Genomic DNA, 14196 nt, shown 5'->3' on the forward strand with positions numbered 1-14196 from the left:
TCAGTGAATGTTTGGGAACTGAGGAGACACATTTTTTAAGCTTCTCAGGTGGAATTCTTTCCCATTCTTGCTTGATGTACAGCTTAAGTTGTTCAACAATCCGGGGGTCTCCGTTGTGGTATTTTAGGCTTCATAATGCGCCACACATTTTCAATGGGAGACAGGTCTGGACTACAGGCAGGCCAGTCTAGTACCCGCACTCTTTTACTATGAAGCCACGTTGATGTAACACGTGGCTTGGCATTGTCTTGCTGAAATAAGCAGGGGTGTCCATGGTAACGTTGCTTGGATGGCAACATATGTTGCTCCAAAACCTGTATGTACCTTTCAGCATTAATGGTGCCTTCACAGATGTGTAAGTTACCCATGTCTTGGGCACTAATACACCCCCATACCATCACAGATGCTGTCTTTTCAACTTTGCGCCTATAACAATCCTGGATGGTTCTTTTCCTCTTTGGTCCGGAGGACACGACGTCCACAGTTTCCAAAAACAATTTGAAATGTGGACTCGTCAGACCACAGAACACTTTTCCACTTTGTATCAGTCCATCTTAGATGAGCTCAGGCCCAGCGAAGCCGGCGGTGTTTCTGGGTGTTGTTGATAAACGGTTTTCTCCTTGCATAGGAGAGTTTTAACTTGCACTTACAGATGTAGCGACCAACTGTAGTTACTGACAGTGGGTTTCTGAAGTGTTCCCGAGCCCATGTGGTGATATCCTTTACACACTGATGTCGCTTGTTGATGCAGTACCGCCTGAGGGATCGAAGGTCACAGGCTTAGCTGTTTACTTGCAGTGATTTCTCCAGATTCTCTGAACCCTTTGATGATATTACGGACCATAGATGGTGAAATCCCTAAATTCCTTGCAGTAGCTGTTTGAGAAAGGTTTTTCTTAAACTGTTCAACAATTTGCTCACCCATTTGTTGACAAAGTGGTGACCCTCGCCCCATCCTTGTTTGTGAATGACTGAGCATTTCATGGAATCTACTTTTATACCCAATCATGGCACCCACCTGTTCCCAATTTGCCTGTTCACCTGTGGGATGTTCCAAATAAGTGTTTGATGAGCATTCCTCAACTTTATCAGTATTTATTGCCGCCTTTCCCAACTTCTTTGTCACGTGTTGCTGGCATCAAATTCTAAAGTTAATGATTATTTGCAAAAAAAAAAAAAAGTTTATCAGTTTGAACATCAAATATGTTGTCTTTGTAGCATATTCAACTGAATATGGGTTGAAAAGGATTTGCAAATCATTGTATTCCATTTATATTTACATCTAACACAATTTCCCAACTCATATGGAAACGAGGTTTGTAATACAGTCGTGGTCAAAAGTTTACATAGTAGAAATGATAAGACCTCTTTAAAGTTGATTTGAAAGCACCTTTATTTAGACTACCATCAAAGCATTTGTTTACCAAAAAAGTAGCACGATCTTGTTGTCAGGAATCCTGTAGTTAGTCATTTTTTGCTCCACAATTGCTCAATAAATATCTTTCAGGCATTCTTTCTTTGTTTTTCTGCTACGTCACTGGCAAAGCAGGCATGTACTGTATCTGTGTTGTTTAAACGTAGTCACGATGCTTGCCTTCATCAGTGTTGACGCTAGGAATTTTCAAAATGGGGTCCCGGGGACGACCTCAAGTCATAAAAATGGGGTCCCATAGTAAATTTTTGGGGTCCCACTTTTTTGTAACCGTTTTGAAAACAAATGATAAATGTATGCATTATCCTGTTATATCTCACATTCTATATTGTTTTGGAAAAAAGTTGACATAAATGTTGCTTAAATCATTAAAAAAATAATTAAAAAAACAAAACATTTTTATGTATATTTACATTTGTTCAGTTATAAACATTCCTTCACTTTCATGGATCTAAACTTTACCGCTGCTGCCCCAAAATCAAAGTTCTCTGGCTGACCAGGACCACTGACACATCTCATCTCTGTATATTTTACTAGAATACCCTTATGGGTATTTCATATATCAAAATCAAGTACCTACTGTACTAGGGCTGTGAATTTTTGGGTGTCCCACGATTCGATTCAATATCGACTCTTGGGGTCACGATTCGATTCAAAATCGATTTTTTTTTTTCAGTTCAATACGATTCTCGATTCAAAAACTATTTTTTCCCGATTCAAAATTATTCTCTATTCATTTAATACAAAGGATTTCAGCAGGATCTACCCCAGTCTGCTGACATGCAAGCAGAGTAGTAGATTTTTGTAAAAAGCTTTTATAATTGTAAAGGACAATGTTTTATCAACTGATTGCAATAATGTACATTTGTTTTAACTATTAAATGAACCAAAAATATGACTTATTTTTATCTTTGTGAAAATATTGGACACAGTGTGTTGTCAAGCTTATGAGATGAAATTGTAACTTATATTAATACTGTTGTTGATAATATTCATTTTTGTTTCACTACTTTTGGTTTGTTCTGTGTCGTGTTTGTGTCTTCTCTCAATTGCTCTGTTTATTGCTGTTCTGAGTGTTGCTGGTTTTGGAATTGGATTGCATTGTTATGGTATTGCTGTGTATTGTTTTGTTGGATTGATTAATTTAAAAAAAATAAAACTTTTTTTTTTTTTTTTTTTAATAAAAAATAAAATAATCGATTTTTTAAAAATGAGAATCGATTCTGAATCGCACAACGTGAGAATCGCGATTCAAATTCGGATAGATTTTTTCCCACACCCCTATACTGTATTGTTCACTTGTTGAAATACGCTTTTTAGAGCAAATATCTACCTAAACGACCACTTTGCTGCTGCCAAAAATTAATTTGAAGGGTAGGTAAAAAAAAAAAAAAATCTGCGTCCCGGGAACAGGCGGACTTCCGGAAATGCGCGTCCTTTCTGATTTCAATGCGTAGAAAGACACAAAAAGTGCGTTAACGCCAACATTGCCTTCATTATTCCGGTAATTGGTTTAGGAGTGTGGAAGAACTGGAGGCAGCAAATTACATGGTGGGGAAAATTTAATCCATCCATCTATTTTGTACCACTTGTCTCTCTCGAGGTCACCGGGGGGCTGCAGCCTTTCATATTTGTTAATAAATGTCTGTTAATAAGTGCCTGTACCACGTCGATCTCCGGTGCCTGTACCACGTCGACCTCCGGGGCCTGTACCAAGTCAACCTCCGGGGCCTGTACCCTGTACCAAGTCGACCTCCGGTGCCTGTACCAAGTCGACCTCCGGTGCCTGTACCAAGTCGACCTCCGGGGCCTGTACCAAGTCGACCTCCGGGGCCTGTACCAAGTCGACCTCCGGGTCCTGTACCAAGTCGACCTCCGGGGCCTGTACCAAGTCGACCTCCGGTGCCTGTACCAAGTCGACCTCCGGTGCCTGTACCAAGTCGACCTCCGGTGCCTGTACCACATCGACCTCCGGGGCCTGTACCACGTCGACCTCCGGTGCCTGTACCACGTCGACCTCCGGGGCCTGTACCAAGTCGACCTCCGGTGCCTGTACCACGTCGACGTCCGGGGCCTGTACCAAGTCGACGTCCGGTGCCTGTACCACGTCGACCTCCGGTGCCTGTACCACGTCGACCTCCGGTGCCTGTACCACGTCGACCTCCGGGTGCCTGTACCACGTCGACCTCCGGTGCCTGTACCAAGTCAACCTCCGGTGCCTGTACCAAGTCGACCTCCGGTGCCTGTACCACGTCGACCTCCGGTGCCTGTACCACGGTGACCTCCTTCGCCTGCACCTCGGCCTGCTGTTCAAGCTCCGGACACGCTTCCAGCCCAGCCGCCGACCCCGGTGCTGCGCCCGGCTCGGCCACCGCCTCCTGCAGTCCTCCCGGCTCGACCACCGGCTTCCGCTCTTCCAACGGGACTTTCGACGCCTCTTCCTGCCAGTCCGGCCCTGTCCATCCTGGCATCCTGTTGGGACGCAGCGCGGGACGTGTCGCTGTCCCTCCACTTCACCTCTGGTTGTGGTTCCTTGTTTGGTGTTTGTTTCCTGTCCTGCTTGTCTCCCTGAGCGCTCGTTTCCCTCACCTGTCCCTGATTGGCAGCCTGGCACACCTGGTTGCAGTTGCCAATCAGGCGGCTATTTATGCCTGCCTCACCTGTTCCTCAGTGCTCGGGGATTATGTTTCTTGCATCTTGGGGTCATGACTACTGCAGCCATGCGAGTACCCGACATTATTAACACTGTTGGGGACCAGCAGACACACACACAAACACACGCACACACGTACTAGTTAAATATACGCAAAGACAAGAATGGGAAAAAAGGTATTGTGCTTTTACTTGTGCTATCATCAGTTGTAATGCCACCCGTCAACAGAAATGTTGGCCCTCTTACGATCAATATTCCCTCAAAGTGGTGGGAACATACAGTTTTGTGTTTCATATTCTCTCCGTCTAGGAAAACATGATTATTAGAATGCTCCTGTCTCCTCAGCACCACATTGGAACCAGATGATGCAGCGTTTCATGATTTGGATTTGTTCCAGAGAGTTCTGACTGTAATAGGTTTATGCCATAAAAGGAATGAAAATTCCACTTGAGCGCCTTTTTAAAGTGATGAAGAGTCACACTGGGTGCACCTGGGGAAGAATGGCAGACCCCCAACACTTCCATATCCAAATTTAAAGCTTAAATTAAAGTGAATAGAAGAGCTAGTTTTACACAAACACACACACACACACACACACACACACACACACATTCTTGTATTTGTTACCTTATTGGGGCGGTATAGCTCGGTTGGTAGAGCGGCCGTGCCAGCAACTTGAGGGTTGCAGGTTCGATCCCCGCTTCCGCCATCCTAGTGTCCTTGGGCAAGACACTTTACCCACCTGCTCCCAGTGCCACCCACACTGGTTTAAATGTAACTTAGATATTGGGTTTCACAATGCGCTTTGAGTCACTTGAGAAAAAGCGCTATATAAATGTAATTCACTTCACTTCACTTCACTTATTGAGACCTCCGGAAAATGCCTACTTCTTTAGGACCACCCTTTCTAGATGTATACAGATTTGTATTTACAACATTAATAATATATACATACTATGCTGCAACAACTAATCGATTAAATTGATTAAAATCGATTATACAAAATAGTTGGCGATGAATTTAGTCATCGATTCGTTGGATTTATGCAACATTAATAATATATACATACTATGCAAATATAAAAAGGTAAGCTTGTAGTAATTTTTTAAATTTTTTTGGAATTTTTTAAATCATTATTTACTTACAGTATCTCTCTCTCTCTCTCTCTCTCTCTCTCTCTCTCTCTATGTATATATATATATATATAAAATATATATATTTATATTAGGGCTGCAACAACTAATCGATTAAATTGATTAAAATCGATTATAAAAAATAGTTGGCGATGAATTTAGTCATCGATTCGTTGGATTTATGCAACATTAATAATATATACATACTATGCAAATTTAAAAAGGTAAGCTTGTAGTCCATCCATCCATCCATCTTCTTCCGCTTATCCGAGGTCGGGTCGCGGGGGCAGCAGCTTAAGCAGGGAAGCCCAGACTTTCCTCTCCCCAGCCACTTCGTCCAGCTCCTCCCGGGGGATCCCGAGGCGTTCCCAGGCCAGCCGGGAGACATAGTCTTCCCAACGTGTCCTGGGTCTTCCCCGTGGCCTCCTACCGGTTGGACGTGCCCTAAACACCTCCAGAGGGAGGCGTTCGGGTGGCATCCTGACCAGATGCCCGAACCACCTCATCTGGCTACTCTCGATGTGGAGGAGCAGTGGCTTTACTTTGAGCTCCACCCGGATGGCAGAGCTTCTCACCCTATCTCTAAGGGAGAGCCCCGCCACCCGGCGGAGGAAACTCATTTCGGCCGCCTGTACCCGTGATCTTGTCCTTTCGGTCATAACCCAAAGCTCATGACCATAGGTGAGGATGGGAACGTAGATCGACCGGTAAATTGAGAGCTTTGCCTTCCGGCTCAGCTCCTTCTTCACCACAACGGATCGATACAGCGTCCGCATTACTGAAGATGCCGCACCGATCCGCCTGTCGATCTCACGATCCACTTTTCCCTCACTCGTGAACAAGACTCCTAGGTACTTGAACTCCTCCACTTGGGGCAGGGTCTCCTCCCCAACCCGGAGATGGCACTCCACCCTTTTCCGGGCGAGAACCATGGACTCGGACTTGGAGGTGCTGATTCTCATCCCAGTCGCTTCACACTCTGCTGCGAACCGATCCAGTGAGAGCTGAAGATCTTGGCCAGATGAAGCCATCAGGACCACATCATCTGCAAAAAGCAGAGACCTAATCCTGCAGCCACCAAACCGGATCCCCTCAACGCCTTGACTGCGCCTAGAAATTCTGTCCATAAAAGTTAAGAACAGAATCGGTGACAAAGGGCAGCCTTGGCGGAGTCCAACCCTCACTGGAAACGTGTCCGACTTACTGCCGGCAATGCGAACCAAGCTCTGACACTGATCATACAGGGAGCGGACCGCCACAATCAGACAGTCCGATACCCCATACTCTCTGAGCACTCCCCACAGGACCTCCTGAGGGACACGGTCGAATGCCTTCTCCAAGTCCACAAAGCACATGTAGACTGGTTGGGCAAACTCCCATGCACCCTCAAGGACCCTGCCGAGAGTATAGAGCTGGTCCACAGTTCCACGACGTAGTAATTTTTTTAATTTTTTTGGAATTTTTTAAATCATTATTTACTTACAGTATGTCTCTCTCTCTATATATATATATAAAAAATATATATGTATATATATATATATTAGGGCTGCAACAACTAATCGATTAAATTGATTAAAATCGATTATAAAAAATAGTTGGCGATTAATTTAGTCATCGATTCGTTGGATTTATGCTATGCGCATGCGCAGAGGCAATTTATTTATTTATTTTATTTTATTTATTTTTTATAAACCTTTATTTATAAACTGCAACATGTACAAACAGCTGAAAAACAATAATCAAAATAAGTGGGTTTTTTTCCCAATAAAATACTGGAAAGGATAAAAATGTCTCTTTTATCCGATTATTAATCGATTAATCGAAGTAATAATCAACAGATCAATCGATTATCAAATTAATCGTTAGTTGCAGCCCTAATATATATATATATATATATATAGGTATATATATATATTTTTTTAAATTAATTTTGGCAATAGGCGGCAGATTTCAATTTCTTACACACGCTTGTTATTTCATATGTTGACCAGAGGGGGAGCACTTTTAAAACCGACATACAGTCTATTTGAAAAATCCCTCATTTTTGGGACCACCCTAATTTTGATAGATTTCACCACCAGGGGTGCAAATGAGACATTCTCTATTAGATGCAATGGTTTTCCGTATTGGGACCATGATTTATGTCTTAACTTGTTCACCGGTCCTCATATGGAAGGTACTTTTCCATGTGGATGTCTCAAGAAGGGTAGAAACACAAGAACACACACACACACACACACACACACACACACACACACACACACACACACACACACACACACACACACACACACACACACACACACACACACACATTTAGATAGACAGTATGTGAACCATAGCTATTAGGGAGTGGGGTCTATGCCGTCTTCTTTTTAATGAACCCACTATGTGGAAATTTCTCACCAATCAAGGCAGACGAGAGCGGGCAGATGTGTGCTCTCCTCATTAGCGTTCCCTACTCACACCCACTCTTCCTCGTCAGACAAAGCTGCTCGTGATGACGATGATGCGCATAATGATGATGATGAGTGTCTGCAAACAATCACTAGGACGTGCAGTGATTATTCAAGTGTTTTACCCCCGTAGTTTTAAAATCACGTCCTGGTTTTCCCAATCTGAACAATAGATTGGGTCATCAGGTCAGAATGTGCAAAATACCTGCACAAACCTTTCCATTCACTATAATTTGATGTAGTAAGGTCTACTCCTCAACCGCTGCACACTAGATGGATAGTACTTTGATTCCTTCAGGAGAGTTCCCTCAGGAAAATTTAAAATTCCAGCAGGGGTGTACAGAAATGAGATAGAATTTGAAATAATTTAAAAAGTAAATAATGGAGGTATGAATGGAAATAAAATGGAAAATATAACAATAAGAATAACAATAAAAAGTAAAGAAAATAATAAAAATATGACAGTAAAAATAAGAATATAACTAGGCAGTAGTGACCATATAATGAAAATTTAAAAGAAGAAAAACGGTAATACTGTCGATTATATGAAAGATGTGATATTGCACCTTTAAAATGTATTGCACTGTTGTTGCAGTTTATTTCAGTATTGTTATTGCTTTGCGTCCCCTGTCATCCTAGTAACTCTTAGTAACTAAAAGGAAAACCTTTGTCAAAAACATGCACCTTGTCGAAAAAATACACCACATGGTGGCGCTGTTATCAAACCCTATTATTCGGATTGACTTGGAATTTCTCACACAGCTCGTTCCCCAAAAAGACCTCCTGTAACTTTAGCGCAATTTGGTACACACCTGTAGGGGACTGATAAGAACATACAATTGTGGTCAAAAGTTTACATACACTTGTAAAGAACATAATGTCATGGTTGTCTTGAGTTTCCAATAATTTCTACAACTCTTATTTATTTCGTGATAGAGTGATTGGAGCACATACTCGTTGGTCACAAAAAACATTCATGAAGTTTGATTCTTTTATGAATTTATTATGGGTCTACTGAAAATGTGACCAAATCTGCTGGGTCAAAAGTATACATACAGCAATGTTAGTATTTGCTTACATGTCCCTTGGCAAGTTTCACTGCAATAAGGCGCTTTTGGTAGCCATCCACAAGCTTCTGGTTGAGTTTTTGACCACTCCTCTTGACAAAATTGGTGCAGTTCAGCTAAATGTGTTGGTTTTTCTGACATGGACTTGTTTCTTCAGCATTGTCCACACGTTTGAGTCAGGACTCTCACAATATTATGCTAGATCCACTCGACGTCCATTGCACCGGTCGCCCTGAGAGAGAGAGGGGTGGGGGGGCTTGTACCCTCCAAGGTTTCTCATTGTCCAATTGGGTTGAGTTTTTCCTTGCCCTGATGTGGGATCTGAGCCGAGGATATCGTTGTGGCTTGTGCAGCCCTTTGAGACACTCGTGATTTAGGCCTATATAAGTAAACATTGATTGATTGATTGACTTTGGAAAGGCCATTCTAAAACCTTAATTCTAGCCTATTTTAGCCATTCCTTTTGTCAGGCTTGTCCCTGACAGTTTTTGGTTAAGTTTGAGTTTTTCCTCTGTGTTTGTTTTATTTCCTGTCAGCACTCTTATTTTGGTTCAGTTTCCTGTTTGTCTCTCTGAGTGCTGTGTCCCCTCAGCTGTGGCTGATTGGCACCTGGCCACACCTGGTGTCAATCAGCCAGCTGCTATTTGAACCTGCTTTGCACTCCAGTCAGGGCTGGAGTATTGTCGTTCGAGCTGATATGTGTCGATGTCTTTCTTTGCGGTAAGCTGTTCCTGTTTAATAGTTCCTATAGCTATTTACAGTTTACTGTTTTCTGTTAGCTATATCCAGTTAGCCGTCAGTTATTCCTAGTTTCTGTTTGCTCGTTCCTGTTCCCTGTCTCCAGTTTGCCTGTTTCCTAGTGATGGGTTGATGAGGCCTCATGAAGCGTTTCGACACATTGCAAAACTGTATTGATACTGTGTCGATACTGTGTCACTAAATACTGACATCTGCTGGACATTAAAAATCCCTACAGGCAACCTATGGACCGACTCAACTGACACTGATTTTATGACCTAGTACAGTGGTTCTCAAATGGGGGTACGCGTACCCCTGAGGGTACTTGAAGGTATGCCAAGGGGTACGTGAGATTTTTTTTAAATATTCTAAAAATAGCAACAATTCAAAAATCCTTTATAAATATATTTATTGAATAATACTTCAACAAAATATGAATGTAAGTTCATAAACTCCGTGAAGCACAAGCTCAGGTTTGTCACTAAAATGTCTGTCAAAAAGAACTGTGAAAATAAATGCAACAATGCAATATTCAGTGTTGACAGCTAGATTTTTTGTGGACATGTTCCATAAATATTGATGTTAAAGATTTTTTTTTTTGTGAAGAAAAAGGGCACTTTAAGTTGATTATTACTTCTAGGTGTAGAAATCCTTATTTATAATTGAATCACTTGTTTATTTTTCAACAAGTTTTTATCTATTTGTATATCTTTTTTTTCAAATAGTTCAAGAAAGACCACTACATTTGAGCAATATTTTGCACTGTGATACAATATAATAAATCAGAAACTGATGACATAGTGCTGTATTTTACTTCATCTTTTTTTTTTCAACCAAAAATGCTTTGCTCTGATTAGGGGGTATTTGAATTAAAAAGAAATTCACAGGGGGTACATTGCTGAAAAAAGGTTGAGAACCACTGACCTAGTATATACAATAATATAAACCAAGTCATTGTATTTCATTTAGGATTATTTCATAACTTCATTTAAATAAAAATATATTTTTTGTCTTTTTTAGATAGTCAATAAATAATGTGAACATGTATCATCCATCCATCCATTTTCTACCGCTTATTCCCTTTTGGGGTCGCGGGGGGCGCTGGAGCCTATCTCAGCTACAATCGGGCGGAAGGCGGGGTACACCCTGGACAAGTCGCCACCTCATCGTTCATAACATGGAAATCTAAGAGAACGTGTTGTGAATGAGGTTGCTTGTGGACCTGGAAAATATTATTAATCTATTTTTACACATTTTTATAAAAAAAACAAAAAAAAAACGTTTTTTCCAACGTATTCAATTTTAGACGCTTTCTCTTCTTAGTTATTATTTCTCCGGCTGTAGAAAAGAGCCGCTCACAGGGCACAGAGGAGGCGTCAGTGCGACACAGTTCGCGTATCGGTCACGTGACCAAAACAGCTCATGATCGGTCACGTGACTTTCTAAAAGCGGTACGCGCACCGACACAGGGTTTCGCTCTATGAGCTCGATGCATGCGCCGATGCATCGGTGTTGCCGGACCCATCACTACTGTTTCCTGGTTTGTGTTTTGTCTTATTTCTATGGACATTAAATCATGTTTCCTGTACCAAGCCTGCCTTCTCTGCATCTTGGGGTTCGTCACCAACACCTTGTGACACCTTTACCTCTTTTGACGTGTGTTTGGGGTCATTGTCCTGTTGGAACACCCAACTACGGCCAAGACCCAACCTCCGGGCTGATGATCTTAGATTGTCCTGAAGAATTCCTCATTTTTCATTGTCCCATTTACTCTTTGTAAAGCACCAGTTCCATTGGCAGCAAAACAGGCCCAGAGCATAATACTACCAACACCATGCTTGACGGTGTTCCTGGGACTAAAAGCCTCACCTTTTTTTCCTCCAAACATATTGCTGGGTATTGTGGCCAAACAGCTAATTTTTTGTTTCATCTGACCCCAGAACTTTCCTCCAGAAGGTCTTATCTTTGTCCATGTGATGTCAGATGAAACAAAAATTGAGCCATTGAGTTCTTTACAAGTGTATGTAAACTTTTGACTACGACTGTATGTGTAAAATTTGAGCAAGATTGGTTGGAAAAAATGGCCGCCATCAAGCAAAACAACTATTGTCTGTAAGTCAATATTCTTAATATATTTAATATACATATGAAACATTGGGGATGTCTTTATGACTTGTCTTCCAAAAACCATTGGCAGTCCCTCCAGGATTTTGCAGGCTTTTTTTTATTTTTTAGAAAGTTGCAACAAAAGTTTCAGTGTTTTGAGGTTTGTTTTTTCAATAAAATTGCATCAACTTGTGCTTTTATACATTTTATGTCAATGTTACAAGTATTCCTTGCAACCTTAATCTCAAAAAGCACATGATTGCAAAAAAAAATAAAAAATACATTGATGTTTTACTTGTTTTAGTAAGACTCAAATGTAGACACTCAAAGGCAGCAGAAGGACATACTTACAAATTACAGTACTTTTTTTAAATTCATAACTAATAATAGTTATAATTACAGAAAAAACAACAACAAAGGCTTCCTTTGGTGAACTTATTGCAGACATTGTCCATTTCTAAATTACGCTTAAGTGTTTGTTAATCCGTCCAACACATTTACCCTCGCACATTAAGAGCATTTGTGAACTATAAAATTAGCGATCTATAGCGAAAACTGTTGTTGGTAAAAGATAGGAGATTATTATCACACTTCAACACATTTATCATGTAAATGCTGTCTTTTTGCTTGGTGCGTTTCTCACCTAGGCCAACTTAGTCCAACTTCGCCTCTCAAAAGACCGTAATTGATGTCACCACATGGACACGGCTGGAGATACTATTCAGAAACACACTTGCACACTACTGTGCAATCGAAACCTCTCAATAGTGTACAAAACGGTCTATTTTTCGACCGACGACAATAAACCCACCTCAGTAATTAAAACACATATTGCGTGGTACCGTCACAATTAAAATAATAGTATAAAACAAATGAAACATGAAAAAAATTAAGAAATAAAATATTTGAACTCATGTCAGGTTCAAACACCGAACTATCTATTAAACAAGACAAGAAGCAAGGAATCAAACAGACAGGATTCAATTCAGCTCATGAGGAGAGCGCGTCGACCTGCACCCTCGCACAGTGTCACCCCGCCGCTCTGAGGAACAAGCTCCACACGCCGCCTCATTTATTTAGGCACTTCCTGATTACATAGCTGCAGCTGCTTCTAAGGGGAGGGGTCATAAACAGCTGCTGCACTGGGTCATAAACAGTTCAAACAAAAAGGTGCTTGGAGCGGTGTCAAGTTTGCCCCCTCTGCTTGTAGATTTCGGGTCCTGATAAGGTCCTTCCTGTGGCTGTCCAAGACCTGAGAAACCGACACCTCTACGGCGCATTCCATCGCACACAGTGGAGGTTTACAATCTGTCTGCCTTTTGCTAGATAAGATCAAGCAGGGCAACCTGAACTCATAGCAAACAAGTTGTGGGATAACTTATATACAATTATTCTGACAACTCACAATTTGTAGAACCCATTCGACGCCGTATAAGCCAGTGGTACCGCCGTAGTCGATTGTTGATTCGTGTGAAAGTGGTGGGCAAACCATTTCACCGCCGGGATAGCTTCCGGTGTCGGCCGACCTCGTCTCACAAGATGTAGTTTCTCTTAAAGTATCCTTCTTGAAAATGGCCTTGCAAATATATATCTGCCATCTAATCAATGTTTTGCTCTCCTTCTTTGTGAGTACTGGTGAGTTGTCTGTGGCTTTCTGTGGCTCGTATGGCTCCGGTGCCACTTCCTGCTTTCGCAACTTGTGATTGGATACTCACTTGGGACTCCCAAGTGAGTATCCAATCACAGATTAAGAACAGCTAGAAGGCCTTACTGACAACAACTCGAGATCTGATTGGCTGTGGCAATTGTCTATCAACTGTATGTGTCCGTTCACTTACAGTGCAAAGACGCCCGCATTGTTGATTCTGAAGGCCCCCGGGCAGATTTGGTACAGCATGGCAACATAAGCGAGCTGAATTCTGATTGGATACAAACTAAAACTAAAAACAACAGCACTGGAAGGAGCATAATATGACATGAAGAGAATATGAATACTTTGAGATATTTAGGGAAAGTAAATCAAAAATTACTTTTATCTTTAATTATGATCATGATTTCTGGTTATGTTAGGCCAGCAGAGAATGTTTTGCTGGCCCTGATGGCACACCACTGGTTTCTACCCTGGATAAAGAAATGTTAAATACTAGGGCTGTGAATCTTTGGGTGTCCCACGATTCTTGGGGTCACGATTCGATTCAAAATAGATTTTTTTTTTTTTTTCAATTCAATACGATTCTCGATTCAAAAACAATTTTTTTCCCGATTCAAAATGATTCTCTATTCATTCAATACATAGGATTTCAGCAGGATCTACCCCAGTCTGCTGACATGCAAGCAGAGTAGTAGATTTTTGTAAAAAGCTTTTATAATTGTAAAGGACAATGTTTTATCAACTGATTGCAATAATGTAAATTTGGTTTAACTATTAAATGAAGCAAAAATATGACTTATTTTATCTTTGTGAAAATATTGGACACAGTGTGTTGTCAAGCTTATGAGATGCGATGCAAGTGTAAGCCACTGTGACACTATTGTTCTTTTTTTTTTTTTTTTTTATAAATGTTTAATGATAATGTCAATGAGGGATTTTTAATTACTGCTATGTTGAAAT

General features: G+C 41.2%; 1 protein-coding gene across 2 annotated transcripts in view; it reads left to right on the forward strand.

Moving 5' to 3' along the window:
• The window catches only part of LOC133617717 (potassium/sodium hyperpolarization-activated cyclic nucleotide-gated channel 2-like), a 133449-nt gene that overhangs the window by 51500 nt on the left and 67753 nt on the right, over positions 1-14196 (forward strand). The gene's annotated exons all lie outside the window — the stretch shown is intronic.

Source organism: Nerophis lumbriciformis, linkage group LG18, assembly GCF_033978685.3.
Source record: "Nerophis lumbriciformis linkage group LG18, RoL_Nlum_v2.1, whole genome shotgun sequence".
Taxonomy (NCBI): Eukaryota; Metazoa; Chordata; class Actinopteri; order Syngnathiformes; family Syngnathidae; genus Nerophis; species Nerophis lumbriciformis.